Raw genomic sequence first — 17230 nt, 5'->3', positions numbered from 1 at the left:
ATTTCCTCTGTAATTCCTCCTGGAAATGTAAGAACTTTACTTTCTGCACTTCCCCTGTAATCCCTCCTGGAAATGTAAGGACTCTACTTTGTGCATTTCCTCTGTAATCCCTCCTGGAAATGTAATAACTTTACTTTGTGCACTTCCTCTGTAAATCCTCCTTGAAATGTAAGGACTTTACTTTGTGCACTTCTTCTTTAATTACTCCTGGAAATGTAAGAACTTTACTTTATGCACTTCCTCTGTAATCCCTCCTGGAAATGTAAGAACTTTACTTTATGCACTTCCTCTGTAATCCCTCCTGGAAATGTAAGAACTTTACTTTATGTACTTCCTCTGTATTCCCTCCTAGAAATGTAAGAACTTTACTTTATGCACTTCCTCTGTAATCCCTCCTGGAAATGCAAGAACTTTACTTCACTTCCTCCGTAATCCCTCCTGGAAATGTAAGAAATCTACTTTGTGCACTTCCTCTGTAATCCCTCCTGGAAATGTAAGAACGTTGTGCATTTCCTCTGTAATTCCTCCTGGAAATGTAAGAACTTTACTTTCTGCACTTCCCCTGTAATCCCTCCTGGAAATGTAAGGACTCTACTTTGTGCATTTCCTCTGTAATCCCTCCTGGAAATGTAATAACTTTACTTTGTGCACTTCCTCTGTAAATCCTCCTGGAAATGTAAGGACTTTACTTTGTGCACTTCTTCTTTAATTACTCCTGGAAATGTAAGAACTTTACTTTATGCACTTCCTCTGTAATCCCTCCTGGAAATGTAAGAACTTTACTTTATGCACTTCCTCTGTAATCCCTCCTGGAAATGTAAGAACTTTACTTTATGCACTTGCTCTGTAATCCCTCCTAGAAATGTAAGAACTTTACTTTATGCACTTCCTCTGTAATCCCTCCTGGAAATGCAAGAACTTTACTTCACTTCCTCCTTAATCCCTCCTGGAAATGTAAGAAATCTACTTTGTGCACTTCCTCTGTAATCCCTCCTGGAAATGTAAGAACGTTGTGCATTTCCTCTGTAATCCCTCCTGGAAATGTAAGAACTTTACTTTATGCACTTCCTCTATAATCCCTCCTGGAAATGCAAGAACTTTACTTCACTTCCTCCGTAAACCCTCCTGGAAATGTAAGAAATCTACTTTGTGCACTTCCTCTGTAATTCCTCCTGGAAATGTAAGAACGTTGTGCATTTCCTCTGTAATTCCTCCTGGAAATGTAAGAACTTTACTTTATGGACTTCCTCTGTAATCCCTCCTGGAAATGTAAGAACTTTACTTTTTGCACTTCCTCTGTAATTCCTCCTGGAAATGTAAGAACTTTACTTTATGGACTTCCTCTGTAATTCCTCCTGGAAATGTAAGAACTTTACTTTATGCACTTCCTCTGTAATCCCTCCTGGAAATGTAAGAACTTTGCTTTATGCACTTCCTCTGTAATCCCTCCTGGAAATGTAAGAACTTTACTTTATGCACTTCCTCTGTAATCCCTCCTGGAAATGTAAGAACTTTACTTTATGCACTTCCTCTGTAATCCCTCCTGGAAATGTAAGAAATCTACTTTGTGCACTTCCTCTGTAATCCCTCCTGGAAATGTAAGAACGTTGTGCATTTCCTCTGTAATTCCTCCTGGAAATGTAAGAACTTTACTTTCTGCACTTCCCCTGTAATCCCTCCTGGAAATGTAAGGACTCTACTTTGTGCATTTCCTCTGTAATCCCTCCTGGAAATGTAAGAACTTTATGCACTTCCTCTGTAATCCCTCCTGGAAATGTAAGAACTTTACTTTATGCACTTCCTCTGTAATTCCTCCTGGAAATGTAAGAACTTTACTTTATGCACTTCCTCTGTAATCCCTCCTGGAAATGCAAGAACTTTACTTCACTTCCTCCGTAATCCCTCCTGGAAATGTAAGAAATCTACTTTGTGCACTTCCTCTGTAATCCCTCCTGGAAATGTAAGAACGTTGTGCATTTCCTCTGTAATTCCTCCTGGAAATGTAAGAACTTTACTTTATGGACTTCCTCTGTAATCCCTCCTGGAAATGTAACAACTTTACTTTTTGCACTTCCTCTGTAATTCCTCCTGGAAATGTAAGAACTTTACTTTATGGACTTCCTCTGTAATTCCTCCTGGAAATCTAAGAACTTTACTTTATGCACTTCCTCTGTAATCCCTCCTGGAAATGTAAGAACTTTGCTTTATGGACTTCTTCTGTAATCCCTCCTGGAAATGTATGAACTTTACTTTATGCACTTCCTCTGTAATCCCTCCTGGAAATGTAAGAACTTTACTTTATGCACTTCCTCTGTAATCCCTCCTGGAAACGTAAGAAATCTACTTTGTGCACTTCCTCTGTAATCCCTCCTGGAAATGTAAGAACGTTGTGCATTTCCTCTGTAATTCCTCCTGGAAATGTAAGAACTTTACTTTCTGCACTTCCCCTGTAATCCCTCCTGGAAATGTAAGAACTTTACTTTATGGACTTCCTCTGTAATTCCTCCTGGAAATGTAAGAACTTTACTTTATGCACTTCCTCTATAATCCCTCCTGGAAAAGTAAGAACTTTGCTTTATGCACTTCCTCTGTAATCCCTCCTGGAAATGTAAGAACTTTACTTTATGCACTTCCTCTGTAATCCCTACTGGAAATGTAAGAACTTTACATTTTGCACTTCCTCTGTAAATACTCTTGGAAATGTAAGGAATCTACTTTGTGCACTTCCTCTTTAATTCCTCATGGAAATGTAAGAACTTTACTATACGCACTTCCTCTGTAATCCCTCCTGGAAATGTAAGGACTCTACTTTCTGCACTTCCTCTTTAATTCCTCATGGAAATGTAAGAACTTTAATATATGCACTTCCTCTGTAAATACTCCTGTAAATGTAAGAACTTTACTTCATGCACTTCCTCTGTAATCCCTCCTGGAAATGTAAGAACTTTACTTTGTGTACTTCCTCTGTAAATCCTCCTGGAAATGTAAGGACTCTACTTTGTGCACTTCCCCTTTAATTACTCCTGGAAATGTAAGAACTTTACTTTATGCACTTCCTCTGTAATCCCTCCTGGAAATGTAAGAACTTTACTTTATGCACTTCCTCTGTAATCCCTCCTGGAAATGTAAGAACTTTACTTTATGCACTTCCTCTGTAATCCCTCCTGGAAATGTAAGAACTTTACTTTATGCACTTCCTCTGTAATCCCTCCTGGAAATGCAAGAACTTTACTTCACTTCCTCCGTAAACCCTCCTGGAAATGTAAGAAATCTACTTTGTGCACTTCCTCTGTAATTCCTCCTGGAAATGTAAGAACGTTGTGCATTTCCTCTGTAATTCCTCCTGGAAATGTAAGAACTTTACTTTATGGACTTCCTCTGTAATCCCTCCTGGAAATGTAAGAACTTTACTTTTTGCACTTCCTCTGTAATTCCTCCTGGAAATGTAAGAACTTTACTTTATGGACTTCCTCTGTAATTCCTCCTGGAAATGTAAGAACTTTACTTTATGCACTTCCTCTGTAATCCCTCCTGGAAATGTAAGAACTTTGCTTTATGCACTTCCTCTGTAATCCCTCCTGGAAATGTAAGAACTTTACTTTATGCACTTCCTCTGTAATCCCTCCTGGAAATGTAAGAACTTTACTTTATTCACTTCCTCTGTAATCCCTCCTGGAAATGTAAGAAATCTACTTTTTGCACTTCCTCTGTAATCCCTCCTGGAAATGGAAGAACGTTGTGCATTTCCTCTGTAATTCCTCCTGGAAATGTAAGAACTTTACTTTCTGCACTTCCCCTGTAATCCCTCCTGGAAATGTAAGGACTCTACTTTGTGCATTTCCTCTGTAATCCCTCCTGGAAATGTAATAACTTTACTTTGTGCACTTCCTCTGTAAATCCTCCTTGAAATGTAAGGACTTTACTTTGTGCACTTCTTCTTTAATTACTCCTGGAAATGTAAGAACTTTACTTTATGCACTTCCTCTGTAATCCCTCCTGGAAATGTAAGAACTTTACTTTATGCACTTCCTCTGTAATCCCTCCTGGAAATGTAAGAACTTTACTTTATGTACTTCCTCTGTATTCCCTCCTAGAAATGTAAGAACTTTACTTTATGCACTTCCTCTGTAATCCCTCCTGGAAATGCAAGAACTTTACTTCACTTCCTCCGTAATCCCTCCTGGAAATGTAAGAAATCTACTTTGTGCACTTCCTCTGTAATCCCTCCTGGAAATGTAAGAACGTTGTGCATTTCCTCTGTAATTCCTCCTGGAAATGTAAGAACTTTACTTTCTGCACTTCCCCTGTAATCCCTCCTGGAAATGTAAGGACTCTACTTTGTGCATTTCCTCTGTAATCCCTCCTGGAAATGTAATAACTTTACTTTGTGCACTTCCTCTGTAAATCCTCCTGGAAATGTAAGGACTTTACTTTGTGCACTTCTTCTTTAATTACTCCTGGAAATGTAAGAACTTTACTTTATGCACTTCCTCTGTAATCCCTCCTGGAAATGTAAGAACTTTACTTTATGCACTTCCTCTGTAATCCCTCCTGGAAATGTAAGAACTTTACTTTATGCACTTGCTCTGTAATCCCTCCTAGAAATGTAAGAACTTTACTTTATGCACTTCCTCTGTAATCCCTCCTGGAAATGCAAGAACTTTACTTCACTTCCTCCTTAATCCCTCCTGGAAATGTAAGAAATCTACTTTGTGCACTTCCTCTGTAATCCCTCCTGGAAATGTAAGAACGTTGTGCATTTCCTCTGTAATCCCTCCTGGAAATGTAAGAACTTTACTTTATGCACTTCCTCTATAATCCCTCCTGGAAATGCAAGAACTTTACTTCACTTCCTCCGTAAACCCTCCTGGAAATGTAAGAAATCTACTTTGTGCACTTCCTCTGTAATTCCTCCTGGAAATGTAAGAACGTTGTGCATTTCCTCTGTAATTCCTCCTGGAAATGTAAGAACTTTACTTTATGGACTTCCTCTGTAATCCCTCCTGGAAATGTAAGAACTTTACTTTTTGCACTTCCTCTGTAATTCCTCCTGGAAATGTAAGAACTTTACTTTATGGACTTCCTCTGTAATTCCTCCTGGAAATGTAAGAACTTTACTTTATGCACTTCCTCTGTAATCCCTCCTGGAAATGTAAGAACTTTGCTTTATGCACTTCCTCTGTAATCCCTCCTGGAAATGTAAGAACTTTACTTTATGCACTTCCTCTGTAATCCCTCCTGGAAATGTAAGAACTTTACTTTATGCACTTCCTCTGTAATCCCTCCTGGAAATGTAAGAAATCTACTTTGTGCACTTCCTCTGTAATCCCTCCTGGAAATGTAAGAACGTTGTGCATTTCCTCTGTAATTCCTCCTGGAAATGTAAGAACTTTACTTTCTGCACTTCCCCTGTAATCCCTCCTGGAAATGTAAGGACTCTACTTTGTGCATTTCCTCTGTAATCCCTCCTGGAAATGTAAGAACTTTATGCACTTCCTCTGTAATCCCTCCTGGAAATGTAAGAACTTTACTTTATGCACTTCCTCTGTAATTCCTCCTGGAAATGTAAGAACTTTACTTTATGCACTTCCTCTGTAATCCCTCCTGGAAATGCAAGAACTTTACTTCACTTCCTCCGTAATCCCTCCTGGAAATGTAAGAAATCTACTTTGTGCACTTCCTCTGTAATCCCTCCTGGAAATGTAAGAACGTTGTGCATTTCCTCTGTAATTCCTCCTGGAAATGTAAGAACTTTACTTTATGGACTTCCTCTGTAATCCCTCCTGGAAATGTAACAACTTTACTTTTTGCACTTCCTCTGTAATTCCTCCTGGAAATGTAAGAACTTTACTTTATGGACTTCCTCTGTAATTCCTCCTGGAAATCTAAGAACTTTACTTTATGCACTTCCTCTGTAATCCCTCCTGGAAATGTAAGAACTTTGCTTTATGGACTTCTTCTGTAATCCCTCCTGGAAATGTATGAACTTTACTTTATGCACTTCCTCTGTAATCCCTCCTGGAAATGTAAGAACTTTACTTTATGCACTTCCTCTGTAATCCCTCCTGGAAACGTAAGAAATCTACTTTGTGCACTTCCTCTGTAATCCCTCCTGGAAATGTAAGAACGTTGTGCATTTCCTCTGTAATTCCTCCTGGAAATGTAAGAACTTTACTTTCTGCACTTCCCCTGTAATCCCTCCTGGAAATGTAAGAACTTTACTTTATGGACTTCCTCTGTAATTCCTCCTGGAAATGTAAGAACTTTACTTTATGCACTTCCTCTATAATCCCTCCTGGAAAAGTAAGAACTTTGCTTTATGCACTTCCTCTGTAATCCCTCCTGGAAATGTAAGAACTTTACTTTATGCACTTCCTCTGTAATCCCTACTGGAAATGTAAGAACTTTACATTTTGCACTTCCTCTGTAAATACTCTTGGAAATGTAAGGAATCTACTTTGTGCACTTCCTCTTTAATTCCTCATGGAAATGTAAGAACTTTACTATACGCACTTCCTCTGTAATCCCTCCTGGAAATGTAAGGACTCTACTTTCTGCACTTCCTCTTTAATTCCTCATGGAAATGTAAGAACTTTAATATATGCACTTCCTCTGTAAATACTCCTGTAAATGTAAGAACTTTACTTCATGCACTTCCTCTGTAATCCCTCCTGGAAATGTAAGAACTTTACTTTGTGTACTTCCTCTGTAAATCCTCCTGGAAATGTAAGGACTCTACTTTGTGCACTTCCCCTTTAATTACTCCTGGAAATGTAAGAACTTTACTTTATGCACTTCCTCTGTAATCCCTCCTGGAAATGTAAGAACTTTACTTTATGCACTTCCTCTGTAATCCCTCCTGGAAATGTAAGAACTTTACTTTATGCACTTCCTCTGTAATCCCTCCTGGAAATGTAAGAACTTTACTTTATGCACTTCCTCTGTAATCCCTCCTGGAAATGCAAGAACTTTACTTCACTTCCTCCGTAAACCCTCCTGGAAATGTAAGAAATCTACTTTGTGCACTTCCTCTGTAATTCCTCCTGGAAATGTAAGAACGTTGTGCATTTCCTCTGTAATTCCTCCTGGAAATGTAAGAACTTTACTTTATGGACTTCCTCTGTAATCCCTCCTGGAAATGTAAGAACTTTACTTTTTGCACTTCCTCTGTAATTCCTCCTGGAAATGTAAGAACTTTACTTTATGGACTTCCTCTGTAATTCCTCCTGGAAATGTAAGAACTTTACTTTATGCACTTCCTCTGTAATCCCTCCTGGAAATGTAAGAACTTTGCTTTATGCACTTCCTCTGTAATCCCTCCTGGAAATGTAAGAACTTTACTTTATGCACTTCCTCTGTAATCCCTCCTGGAAATGTAAGAACTTTACTTTATTCACTTCCTCTGTAATCCCTCCTGGAAATGTAAGAAATCTACTTTTTGCACTTCCTCTGTAATCCCTCCTGGAAATGGAAGAACGTTGTGCATTTCCTCTGTAATTCCTCCTGGAAATGTAAGAACTTTACTTTCTGCACTTCCCCTGTAATCCCTCCTGGAAATGTAAGGACTCTACTTTGTGCATTTCCTCTGTAATCCCTCCTGGAAATGTAATAACTTTACTTTGTGCACTTCCTCTGTAAATCCTCCTGGAAATGTAAGGACTTTACTTTGTGCACTTCTTCTTTAATTACTCCTGGAAATGTAAGAACTTTACTTTATGCACTTCCTCTGTAATCCCTTCTGGAAATGTAAGAACTTTACTTTATGCACTTCCTCTGTAATCCCTCCTGGAAATGTAAGAACTTTACTTTATGCACTTCCTCTGTAATCCCTCCTAGAAATGTAAGAACTTTACTTTATGCACTTCCTCTGTAATCCCTCCTGGAAATGCAAGAACTTTACTTCACTTCCTCCGTAATCCCTCCTGGAAATGTAAGAAATCTACTTTGTGCACTTCCTCTGTAATCCCTCCTGGAAATGTAAGAACAATGTGCATTTCCTCTGTAATCCCTCCTGGAAATGTAAGAACTTTACTTTATGCACTTCCTCTATAATCCCTCCTGGAAATGCAAGAACTTTACTTCACTTCCTCCGTAAACCCTCCTGGAAATGTAAGAAATCTACTTTGTGCACTTCCTCTGTAATTCCTCCTGGAAATGTAAGAACGTTGTGCATTTCCTCTGTAATTCCTCCTGGAAATGTAAGAACTTTACTTTATGGACTTCCTCTGTAATCCCTCCTGGAAATGTAAGAACTTTACTTTTTGCACTTCCTCTGTAATTCCTCCTGGAAATGTAAGAACTTTACTTTATGGACTTCCTCTGTAATTCCTCCTGGAAATGTAAGAACTTTACTTTATGCACTTCCTCTGTAATCCCTCCTGGAAATGTAAGAACTTTGCTTTATGCACTTCCTCTGTAATCCCTCCTGGAAATGTAAGAACTTTACTTTATGCACTTCCTCTGTAATCCCTCCTGGAAATGTAAGAACTTTACTTTATGCACTTCCTCTGTAATCCCTCCTGGAAATGTAAGAAATCTACTTTTTGCACTTCCTCTGTAATCCCTCCTGGAAATGGAAGAACGTTGTGCATTTCCTCTGTAATTCCTCCTGGAAATGTAAGAACTTTACTTTCTGCACTTCCCCTGTAATCCCTCCTGGAAATGTAAGGACTCTACTTTGTGCATTTCCTCTGTAATCCCTCCTGGAAATGTAATAACTTTACTTTGTGCACTTCCTCTGTAAATCCTCCTTGAAATGTAAGGACTTTACTTTGTGCACTTCTTCTTTAATTACTCCTGGAAATGTAAGAACTTTACTTTATGCACTTCCTCTGTAATCCCTCCTGGAAATGTAAGAACTTTACTTTATGCACTTCCTCTGTAATCCCTCCTGGAAATGTAAGAACTTTACTTTATGTACTTCCTCTGTATTCCCTCCTAGAAATGTAAGAACTTTACTTTATGCACTTCCTCTGTAATCCCTCCTGGAAATGCAAGAACTTTACTTCACTTCCTCCGTAATCCCTCCTGGAAATGTAAGAAATCTACTTTGTGCACTTCCTCTGTAATCCCTCCTGGAAATGTAAGAACGTTGTGCATTTCCTCTGTAATTCCTCCTGGAAATGTAAGAACTTTACTTTATAGACTTCCTCTGTAATCCCTCCTGGAAATGTAAGAACTTTACTTTTTGCACTTCCTCTGTAATTCCTCCTGGAAATGTAAGAACTTTACTTTATGGACTTCCTCTGTAATTCCTCCTGGAAATGTAAGAACTTTACTTTATGCACTTCCTCTGTAATCCCTCCTGGAAATGTAAGAACTTTGCTTCATGGACTTCTTCTGTAATCCCTCCTGGAAATGTATGAACTTTACTTTATGCACTTCCTCTGTAATCCCTCCTGGAAATGTAAGAACTTTACTTTATGCACTTCCTCTGTAATCCCTCCTGGAAATGTAAGAACGTTGTGCATTTCCTCTGTAATTCCTCCTGGAAATGTAAGAACTTTACTTTCTGCACTTCCCCTGTAATCCCTCCTGGAAATGTAAGAACTTTACTTTATGGACTTCCTCTGTAATTCCTCCTGGAAATGTAAGAACTTTACTTTATGCACTTCCTCTATAAGCCCTCCTGGAAAAGTAAGAACTTTGCTTTATGCACTTCCTCTGTATTCCCTCCTGGAAATGTAAGAACTTTACTTTATGCACTTCCTCTGTAATCCCTCCTGGAAATGTAAGAACTTTACTTTATGCACTTCCTCTGTAATCCCTCCTGGAAATGTAAGAAATCTACTTTGTGCACTTCCTCTGTAATCCCTCCTGGAAATGTAAGAACGTTGTGCATTTCCTCTGTAATTCCTCCTGGAAATGTAAGAACTTTACTTTCTGCACTTCCCCTGTAATCCCTCCTGGAAATGTAAGGACTTTACTTTGTTCACTTCCTCTGTAATCCCTCCTGGAAATGTAAGAACTTTACTTTGTGCACTTCCTCTGTAAATCCTCCTGGAAATGTAAGGACTCTACTTTGTGCACTTCCTCTTTTATTACTCCTGGAAATGTAAGAACTTTACTTTATGCACTTCCTCTGTAATCCCTCCTGGAAATGTAAGAACTTTACTTTATGCACTTCCTCTGTAATCCCTCCTGGAAATGTAAGAACTTTACTTTATGCACTTTCTCTGTAATCCCTCCTGGAAATGTAAGAACTTTATGCACTTCCTCTGTAATCCCTCCTGGAAATGCAAGAACTTTACTTCACTTCCTCCGTAATCCCTCCTGGAAATGTAAGAAATCTACTTTGTGCACTTCCTCTGTAATCCCTCCTGGAAATGTAAGAACGTTGTGCATTTCCTCTGTAATTCCTCCTGGAAATGTAAGAACTTTACTTTTTGGACTTCCTCTGTAATCCCTCCTGGAAATGTAACAACTTTACTTTTTGCACTTCCTCTGTAATTCCTCCTGGAAATGTAAGAACATTACTTTATGGACTTCCTCTGTAATTCCTCCTGGAAATCTAAGAACTTTACTTTATGCACTTCCTCTGTAATCCCTCCTGGAAATGTAAGAACTTTGCTTTATGGACTTCTTCTGTAATCCCTCCTGGAAATGTATGAACTTTACTTTATGCACTTCCTCTGTAATCCCTCCTGGAAATGTAAGAACTTTACTTTATGCACTTCCTCTGTAATCCCTCCTGTAAACGTAAGAAATCTACTTTGTGCACTTCCTCTGTAATCCCTCCTGGAAATGTAAGAACGTTGTGCATTTCCTCTGTAATTCCTCCTGGAAATGTAAGAACTTTACTTTCTGCACTTCCCCTGTAATCCCTCCTGGAAATGTAAGAACTTTACTTTATGGACTTCCTCTGTAATTCCTCCTGGAAATGTAAGAACTTTACTTTATGCACTTCCTCTATAATCCCTCCTGGAAAAGTAAGAACTTTGCTTTATGCACTTCCTCTGTAATCCCTCCTGGAAATGTAAGAACTTTACTTTATGCACTTCCTCTGTAATCCCTACTGGAAATGTAAGAACTTTACATTTTGCACTTCCTCTGTAAATACTCTTGGAAATGTAAGGAATCTACTTTGTGCACTTCCTCTTTAATTCCTCATGGAAATGTAAGAACTTTACTATACGCACTTCCTCTGTAATCCCTCCTGGAAATGTAAGGACTCTACTTTCTGCACTTCCTCTTTAATTCCTCATGGAAATGTAAGAACTTTAATATATGCACTTCCTCTGTAAATACTCCTGTAAATGTAAGAACTTTACTTCATGCACTTCCTCTGTAATCCCTCCTGGAAATGTAAGAACTTTACTTTGTGTACTTCCTCTGTAAATCCTCCTGGAAATGTAAGGACTCTACTTTGTGCACTTCCCCTTTAATTACTCCTGGAAATGTAAGAACTTTACTTTATGCACTTCCTCTGTAATCCCTCCTGGAAATGTAAGAACTTTACTTTATGCACTTCCTCTGTAATCCCTCCTGGAAATGTAAGAACTTTACTTTATGCACTTCCTCTGTAATCCCTCCTGGAAATGTAAGAACTTTACTTTATGCACTTCCTCTGTAATCCCTCCTGGAAATGCAAGAACTTTACTTCACTTCCTCCGTAAACCCTCCTGGAAATGTAAGAAATCTACTTTGTGCACTTCCTCTGTAATTCCTCCTGGAAATGTAAGAACGTTGTGCATTTCCTCTGTAATTCCTCCTGGAAATGTAAGAACTTTACTTTATGGACTTCCTCTGTAATCCCTCCTGGAAATGTAAGAACTTTACTTTTTGCACTTCCTCTGTAATTCCTCCTGGAAATGTAAGAACTTTACTTTATGGACTTCCTCTGTAATTCCTCCTGGAAATGTAAGAACTTTACTTTATGCACTTCCTCTGTAATCCCTCCTGGAAATGTAAGAACTTTGCTTTATGCACTTCCTCTGTAATCCCTCCTGGAAATGTAAGAACTTTACTTTATGCACTTCCTCTGTAATCCCTCCTGGAAATGTAAGAACTTTACTTTATGCACTTCCTCTGTAATCCCTCCTGGAAATGTAAGAAATCTACTTTTTGCACTTCCTCTGTAATCCCTCCTGGAAATGGAAGAACGTTGTGCATTTCCTCTGTAATTCCTCCTGGAAATGTAAGAACTTTACTTTCTGCACTTCCCCTGTAATCCCTCCTGGAAATGTAAGGACTCTACTTTGTGCATTTCCTCTGTAATCCCTCCTGGAAATGTAATAACTTTACTTTGTGCACTTCCTCTGTAAATCCTCCTGGAAATGTAAGGACTTTACTTTGTGCACTTCTTCTTTAATTACTCCTGGAAATGTAAGAACTTTACTTTATGCACTTCCTCTGTAATCCCTTCTGGAAATGTAAGAACTTTACTTTATGCACTTCCTCTGTAATCCCTCCTGGAAATGTAAGAACTTTACTTTATGCACTTCCTCTGTAATCCCTCCTAGAAATGTAAGAACTTTACTTTATGCACTTCCTCTGTAATCCCTCCTGGAAATGCAAGAACTTTACTTCACTTCCTCCGTAATCCCTCCTGGAAATGTAAGAAATCTACTTTGTGCACTTCCTCTGTAATCCCTCCTGGAAATGTAAGAACGTTGTGCATTTCCTCTGTAATCCCTCCTGGAAATGTAAGAACTTTACTTTATGCACTTCCTCTATAATCCCTCCTGGAAATGCAAGAACTTTACTTCACTTCCTCCGTAAACCCTCCTGGAAATGTAAGAAATCTACTTTGTGCACTTCCTCTGTAATTCCTCCTGGAAATGTAAGAACGTTGTGCATTTCCTCTGTAATTCCTCCTGGAAATGTAAGAACTTTACTTTATGGACTTCCTCTGTAATCCCTCCTGGAAATGTAAGAACTTTACTTTTTGCACTTCCTCTGTAATTCCTCCTGGAAATGTAAGAACTTTACTTTATGGACTTCCTCTGTAATTCCTCCTGGAAATGTAAGAACTTTACTTTATGCACTTCCTCTGTAATCCCTCCTGGAAATGTAAGAACTTTGCTTTATGCACTTCCTCTGTAATCCCTCCTGGAAATATAAGAACTTTACTTTATGCACTTCCTCTGTAATCCCTCCTGGAAATGTAAGAACTTTACTTTATGCACTTCCTCTGTAATCCCTCCTGGAAATGTAAGAAATCTACTTTTTGCACTTCCTCTGTAATCCCTCCTGGAAATGGAAGAACGTTGTGCATTTCCTCTGTAATTCCTCCTGGAAATGTAAGAACTTTACTTTCTGCACTTCCCCTGTAATCCCTCCTGGAAATGTAAGGACTCTACTTTGTGCATTTCCTCTGTAATCCCTCCTGGAAATGTAATAACTTTACTTTGTGCACTTCCTCTGTAAATCCTCCTTGAAATGTAAGGACTTTACTTTGTGCACTTCTTCTTTAATTACTCCTGGAAATGTAAGAACTTTACTTTATGCACTTCCTCTGTAATCCCTCCTGGAAATGTAAGAACTTTACTTTATGCACTTCCTCTGTAATCCCTCCTGGAAATGTAAGAACTTTACTTTATGTACTTCCTCTGTATTCCCTCCTAGAAATGTAAGAACTTTACTTTATGCACTTCCTCTGTAATCCCTCCTGGAAATGCAAGAACTTTACTTCACTTCCTCCGTAATCCCTCCTGGAAATGTAAGAAATCTACTTTGTGCACTTCCTCTGTAATCCCTCCTGGAAATGTAAGAACGTTGTGCATTTCCTCTGTAATTCCTCCTGGAAATGTAAGAACTTTACTTTCTGCCCTTCCCCTGTAATCCCTCCTGGAAATGTAAGGACTCTACTTTGTGCATTTCCTCTGTAATCCCTCCTGGAAATGTAATAACTTTACTTTGTGCACTTCCTCTGTAAATCCTCCTGGAAATGTAAGGACTTTACTTTGTGCACTTCTTCTTTAATTACTCCTGGAAATGTAAGAACTTTACTTTATGCACTTCCTCTGTAATCCCTCCTGGAAATGTAAGAACTTTACTTTATGCACTTCCTCTGTAATCCCTCCTGGAAATGTAAGAACTTTACTTTATGCACTTGCTCTGTAATCCCTCCTAGAAATGTAAGAACTTTACTTTATGCACTTCCTCTGTAATCCCTCCTGGAAATGCAAGAACTTTACTTCACTTCCTCCTTAATCCCTCCTGGAAATGTAAGAAATCTACTTTGTGCACTTCCTCTGTAATCCCTCCTGGAAATGTAAGAACGTTGTGCATTTCCTCTGTAATCCCTCCTGGAAATGTAAGAACTTTACTTTATGCACTTCCTCTATAATCCCTCCTGGAAATGCAAGAACTTTACTTCACTTCCTCCGTAAACCCTCCTGGAAATGTAAGAAATCTACTTTGTGCACTTCCTCTGTAATTCCTCCTGGAAATGTAAGAACGTTGTGCATTTCCTCTGTAATTCCTCCTGGAAATGTAAGAACTTTACTTTATGGACTTCCTCTGTAATCCCTCCTGGAAATGTAAGAACTTTACTTTTTGCACTTCCTCTGTAATTCCTCCTGGAAATGTAAGAACTTTACTTTATGGACTTCCTCTGTAATTCCTCCTGGAAATGTAAGAACTTTACTTTATGCACTTCCTCTGTAATCCCTCCTGGAAATGTAAGAACTTTGCTTTATGCACTTCCTCTGTAATCCCTCCTGGAAATGTAAGAACTTTACTTTATGCACTTCCTCTGTAATCCCTCCTGGAAATGTAAGAACTTTACTTTATGCACTTCCTCTGTAATCCCTCCTGGAAATGTAAGAAATCTACTTTGTGCACTTCCTCTGTAATCCCTCCTGGAAATGTAAGAACGTTGTGCATTTCCTCTGTAATTCCTCCTGGAAATGTAAGAACTTTACTTTCTGCACTTCCCCTGTAATCCCTCCTGGAAATGTAAGGACTCTACTTTGTGCATTTCCTCTGTAATCCCTCCTGGAAATGTAAGAACTTTATGCACTTCCTCTGTAATCTCTCCTGGAAATGTAAGAACTTTACTTTATGCACTTCCTCTGTAATTCCTCCTGGAAATGTAAGAACTTTACCTTATGCACTTCCTCTGTAATCCCTCCTGGAAATGCAAGAACTTTACTTCACTTCCTCCGTAATCCCTCCTGGAAATGTAAGAAATCTACTTTGTGCACTTCCTCTGTAATCCCTCCTGGAAATGTAAGAACGTTGTGCATTTCCTCTGTAATTCCTCCTGGAAATGTAAGAACTTTACTTTATGGACTTCCTCTGTAATCCCTCCTGGAAATGTAACAACTTTACTTTTTGCACTTCCTCTGTAATTCCTCCTGGAAATGTAAGAACTTTACTTTATGGACTTCCTCTGTAATTCCTCCTGGAAATCTAAGAACTTTACTTTATGCACTTCCTCTGTAATCCCTCCTGGAAATGTAAGAACTTTGCTTTATGGACTTCTTCTGTAATCCCTCCTGGAAATGTATGAACTTTACTTTATGCACTTCCTCTGTAATCCCTCCTGGAAATGTAAGAACTTTACTTTATGCACTTCCTCTGTAATCCCTCCTGGAAACGTAAGAAATCTACTTTGTGCACTTCCTCTGTAATCCCTCCTGGAAATGTAAGAACGTTGTGCATTTCCTCTGTAATTCCTCCTGGAAATGTAAGAACTTTACTTTCTGCACTTCCCCTGTAATCCCTCCTGGAAATGTAAGAACTTTACTTTATGGACTTCCTCTGTAATTCCTCCTGGAAATGTAAGAACTTTACTTTATGCACTTCCTCTATAATCCCTCCTGGAAAAGTAAGAACTTTGCTTTATGCACTTCCTCTGTAATCCCTCCTGGAAATGTAAGAACTTTACTTTATGCACTTCCTCTGTAATCCCTACTGGAAATGTAAGAACTTTACATTTTGCACTTCCTCTGTAAATACTCTTGGAAATGTAAGGAATCTACTTTGTGCACTTCCTCTTTAATTCCTCATGGAAATGTAAGAACTTTACTATACGCACTTCCTCTGTAATCCCTCCTGGAAATGTAAGGACTCTACTTTCTGCACTTCCTCTTTAATTCCTCATGGAAATGTAAGAACTTTAATATATGCACTTCCTCTGTAAATACTCCTGTAAATGTAAGAACTTAACTTCATGCACTTCCTCTGTAATCCCTCCTGGAAATGTAAGAACTTTACTTTGTGTACTTCCTCTGTAAATCCTCCTGGAAATGTAAGGACTCTACTTTGTGCACTTCCCCTTTAATTACTCCTGGAAATGTAAGAACTTTACTTTATGCACTTCCTCTGTAATCCCTCCTGGAAATGTAAGAACTTTACTTTATGCACTTCCTCTGTAATCCCTCCTGGAAATGTAAGAACTTTACTTTATGCACTTCCTCTGTAATCCCTCCTGGAAATGTAAGAACTTTACTTTATGCACTTCCTCTGTAATCCCTCCTGGAAATGCAAGAACTTTACTTCACTTCCTCCGTAAACCCTCCTGGAAATGTAAGAAATCTACTTTGTGCACTTCCTCTGTAATTCCTCCTGGAAATGTAAGAACGTTGTGCATTTCCTCTGTAATTCCTCCTGGAAATGTAAGAACTTTACTTTATGGACTTCCTCTGTAATCCCTCCTGGAAATGTAAGAACTTTACTTTTTGCACTTCCTCTGTAATTCCTCCTGGAAATGTAAGAACTTTACTTTATGGACTTCCTCTGTAATTCCTCCTGGAAATGTAAGAACTTTACTTTATGCACTTCCTCTGTAATCCCTCCTGGAAATGTAAGAACTTTGCTTTATGCACTTCCTCTGTAATCCCTCCTGGAAATGTAAGAACTTTACTTTATGCACTTCCTCTGTAATCCCTCCTGGAAATGTAAGAACTTTACTTTATTCACTTCCTCTGTAATCCCTTCTGGAAATGTAAGAAATCTACTTTTTGCACTTCCTCTGTAATCCCTCCTGGAAATGGAAGAACGTTGTGCATTTCCTCTGTAATTCCTCCTGGAAATGTAAGAACTTTACTTTCTGCACTTCCCCTGTAATCCCTCCTGGAAATGTAAGGACTCTACTTTGTGCATTTCCTCTGTAATCCCTCCTGGAAATGTAATAACTTTACTTTGTGCACTTCCTCTGTAAATCCTCCTGGAAATGTAAGGACTTTACTTTGTGCACTTCTTCTTTAATTACTCCTGGAAATGTAAGAACTTTACTTTATGCACTTCCTCTGTAATCCCTTCTGGAAATGTAAGAACTTTA

This window comes from Phyllobates terribilis, unplaced genomic scaffold (genome assembly GCF_046119375.1).
Source record: "Phyllobates terribilis strain yellow unplaced genomic scaffold, ASM4611937v1 Scaffold_303__1_contigs__length_2303217, whole genome shotgun sequence".
Classification (NCBI taxonomy): Eukaryota; Metazoa; Chordata; class Amphibia; order Anura; family Dendrobatidae; genus Phyllobates; species Phyllobates terribilis.
This window is presented reverse-complemented; position numbering follows the sequence as displayed.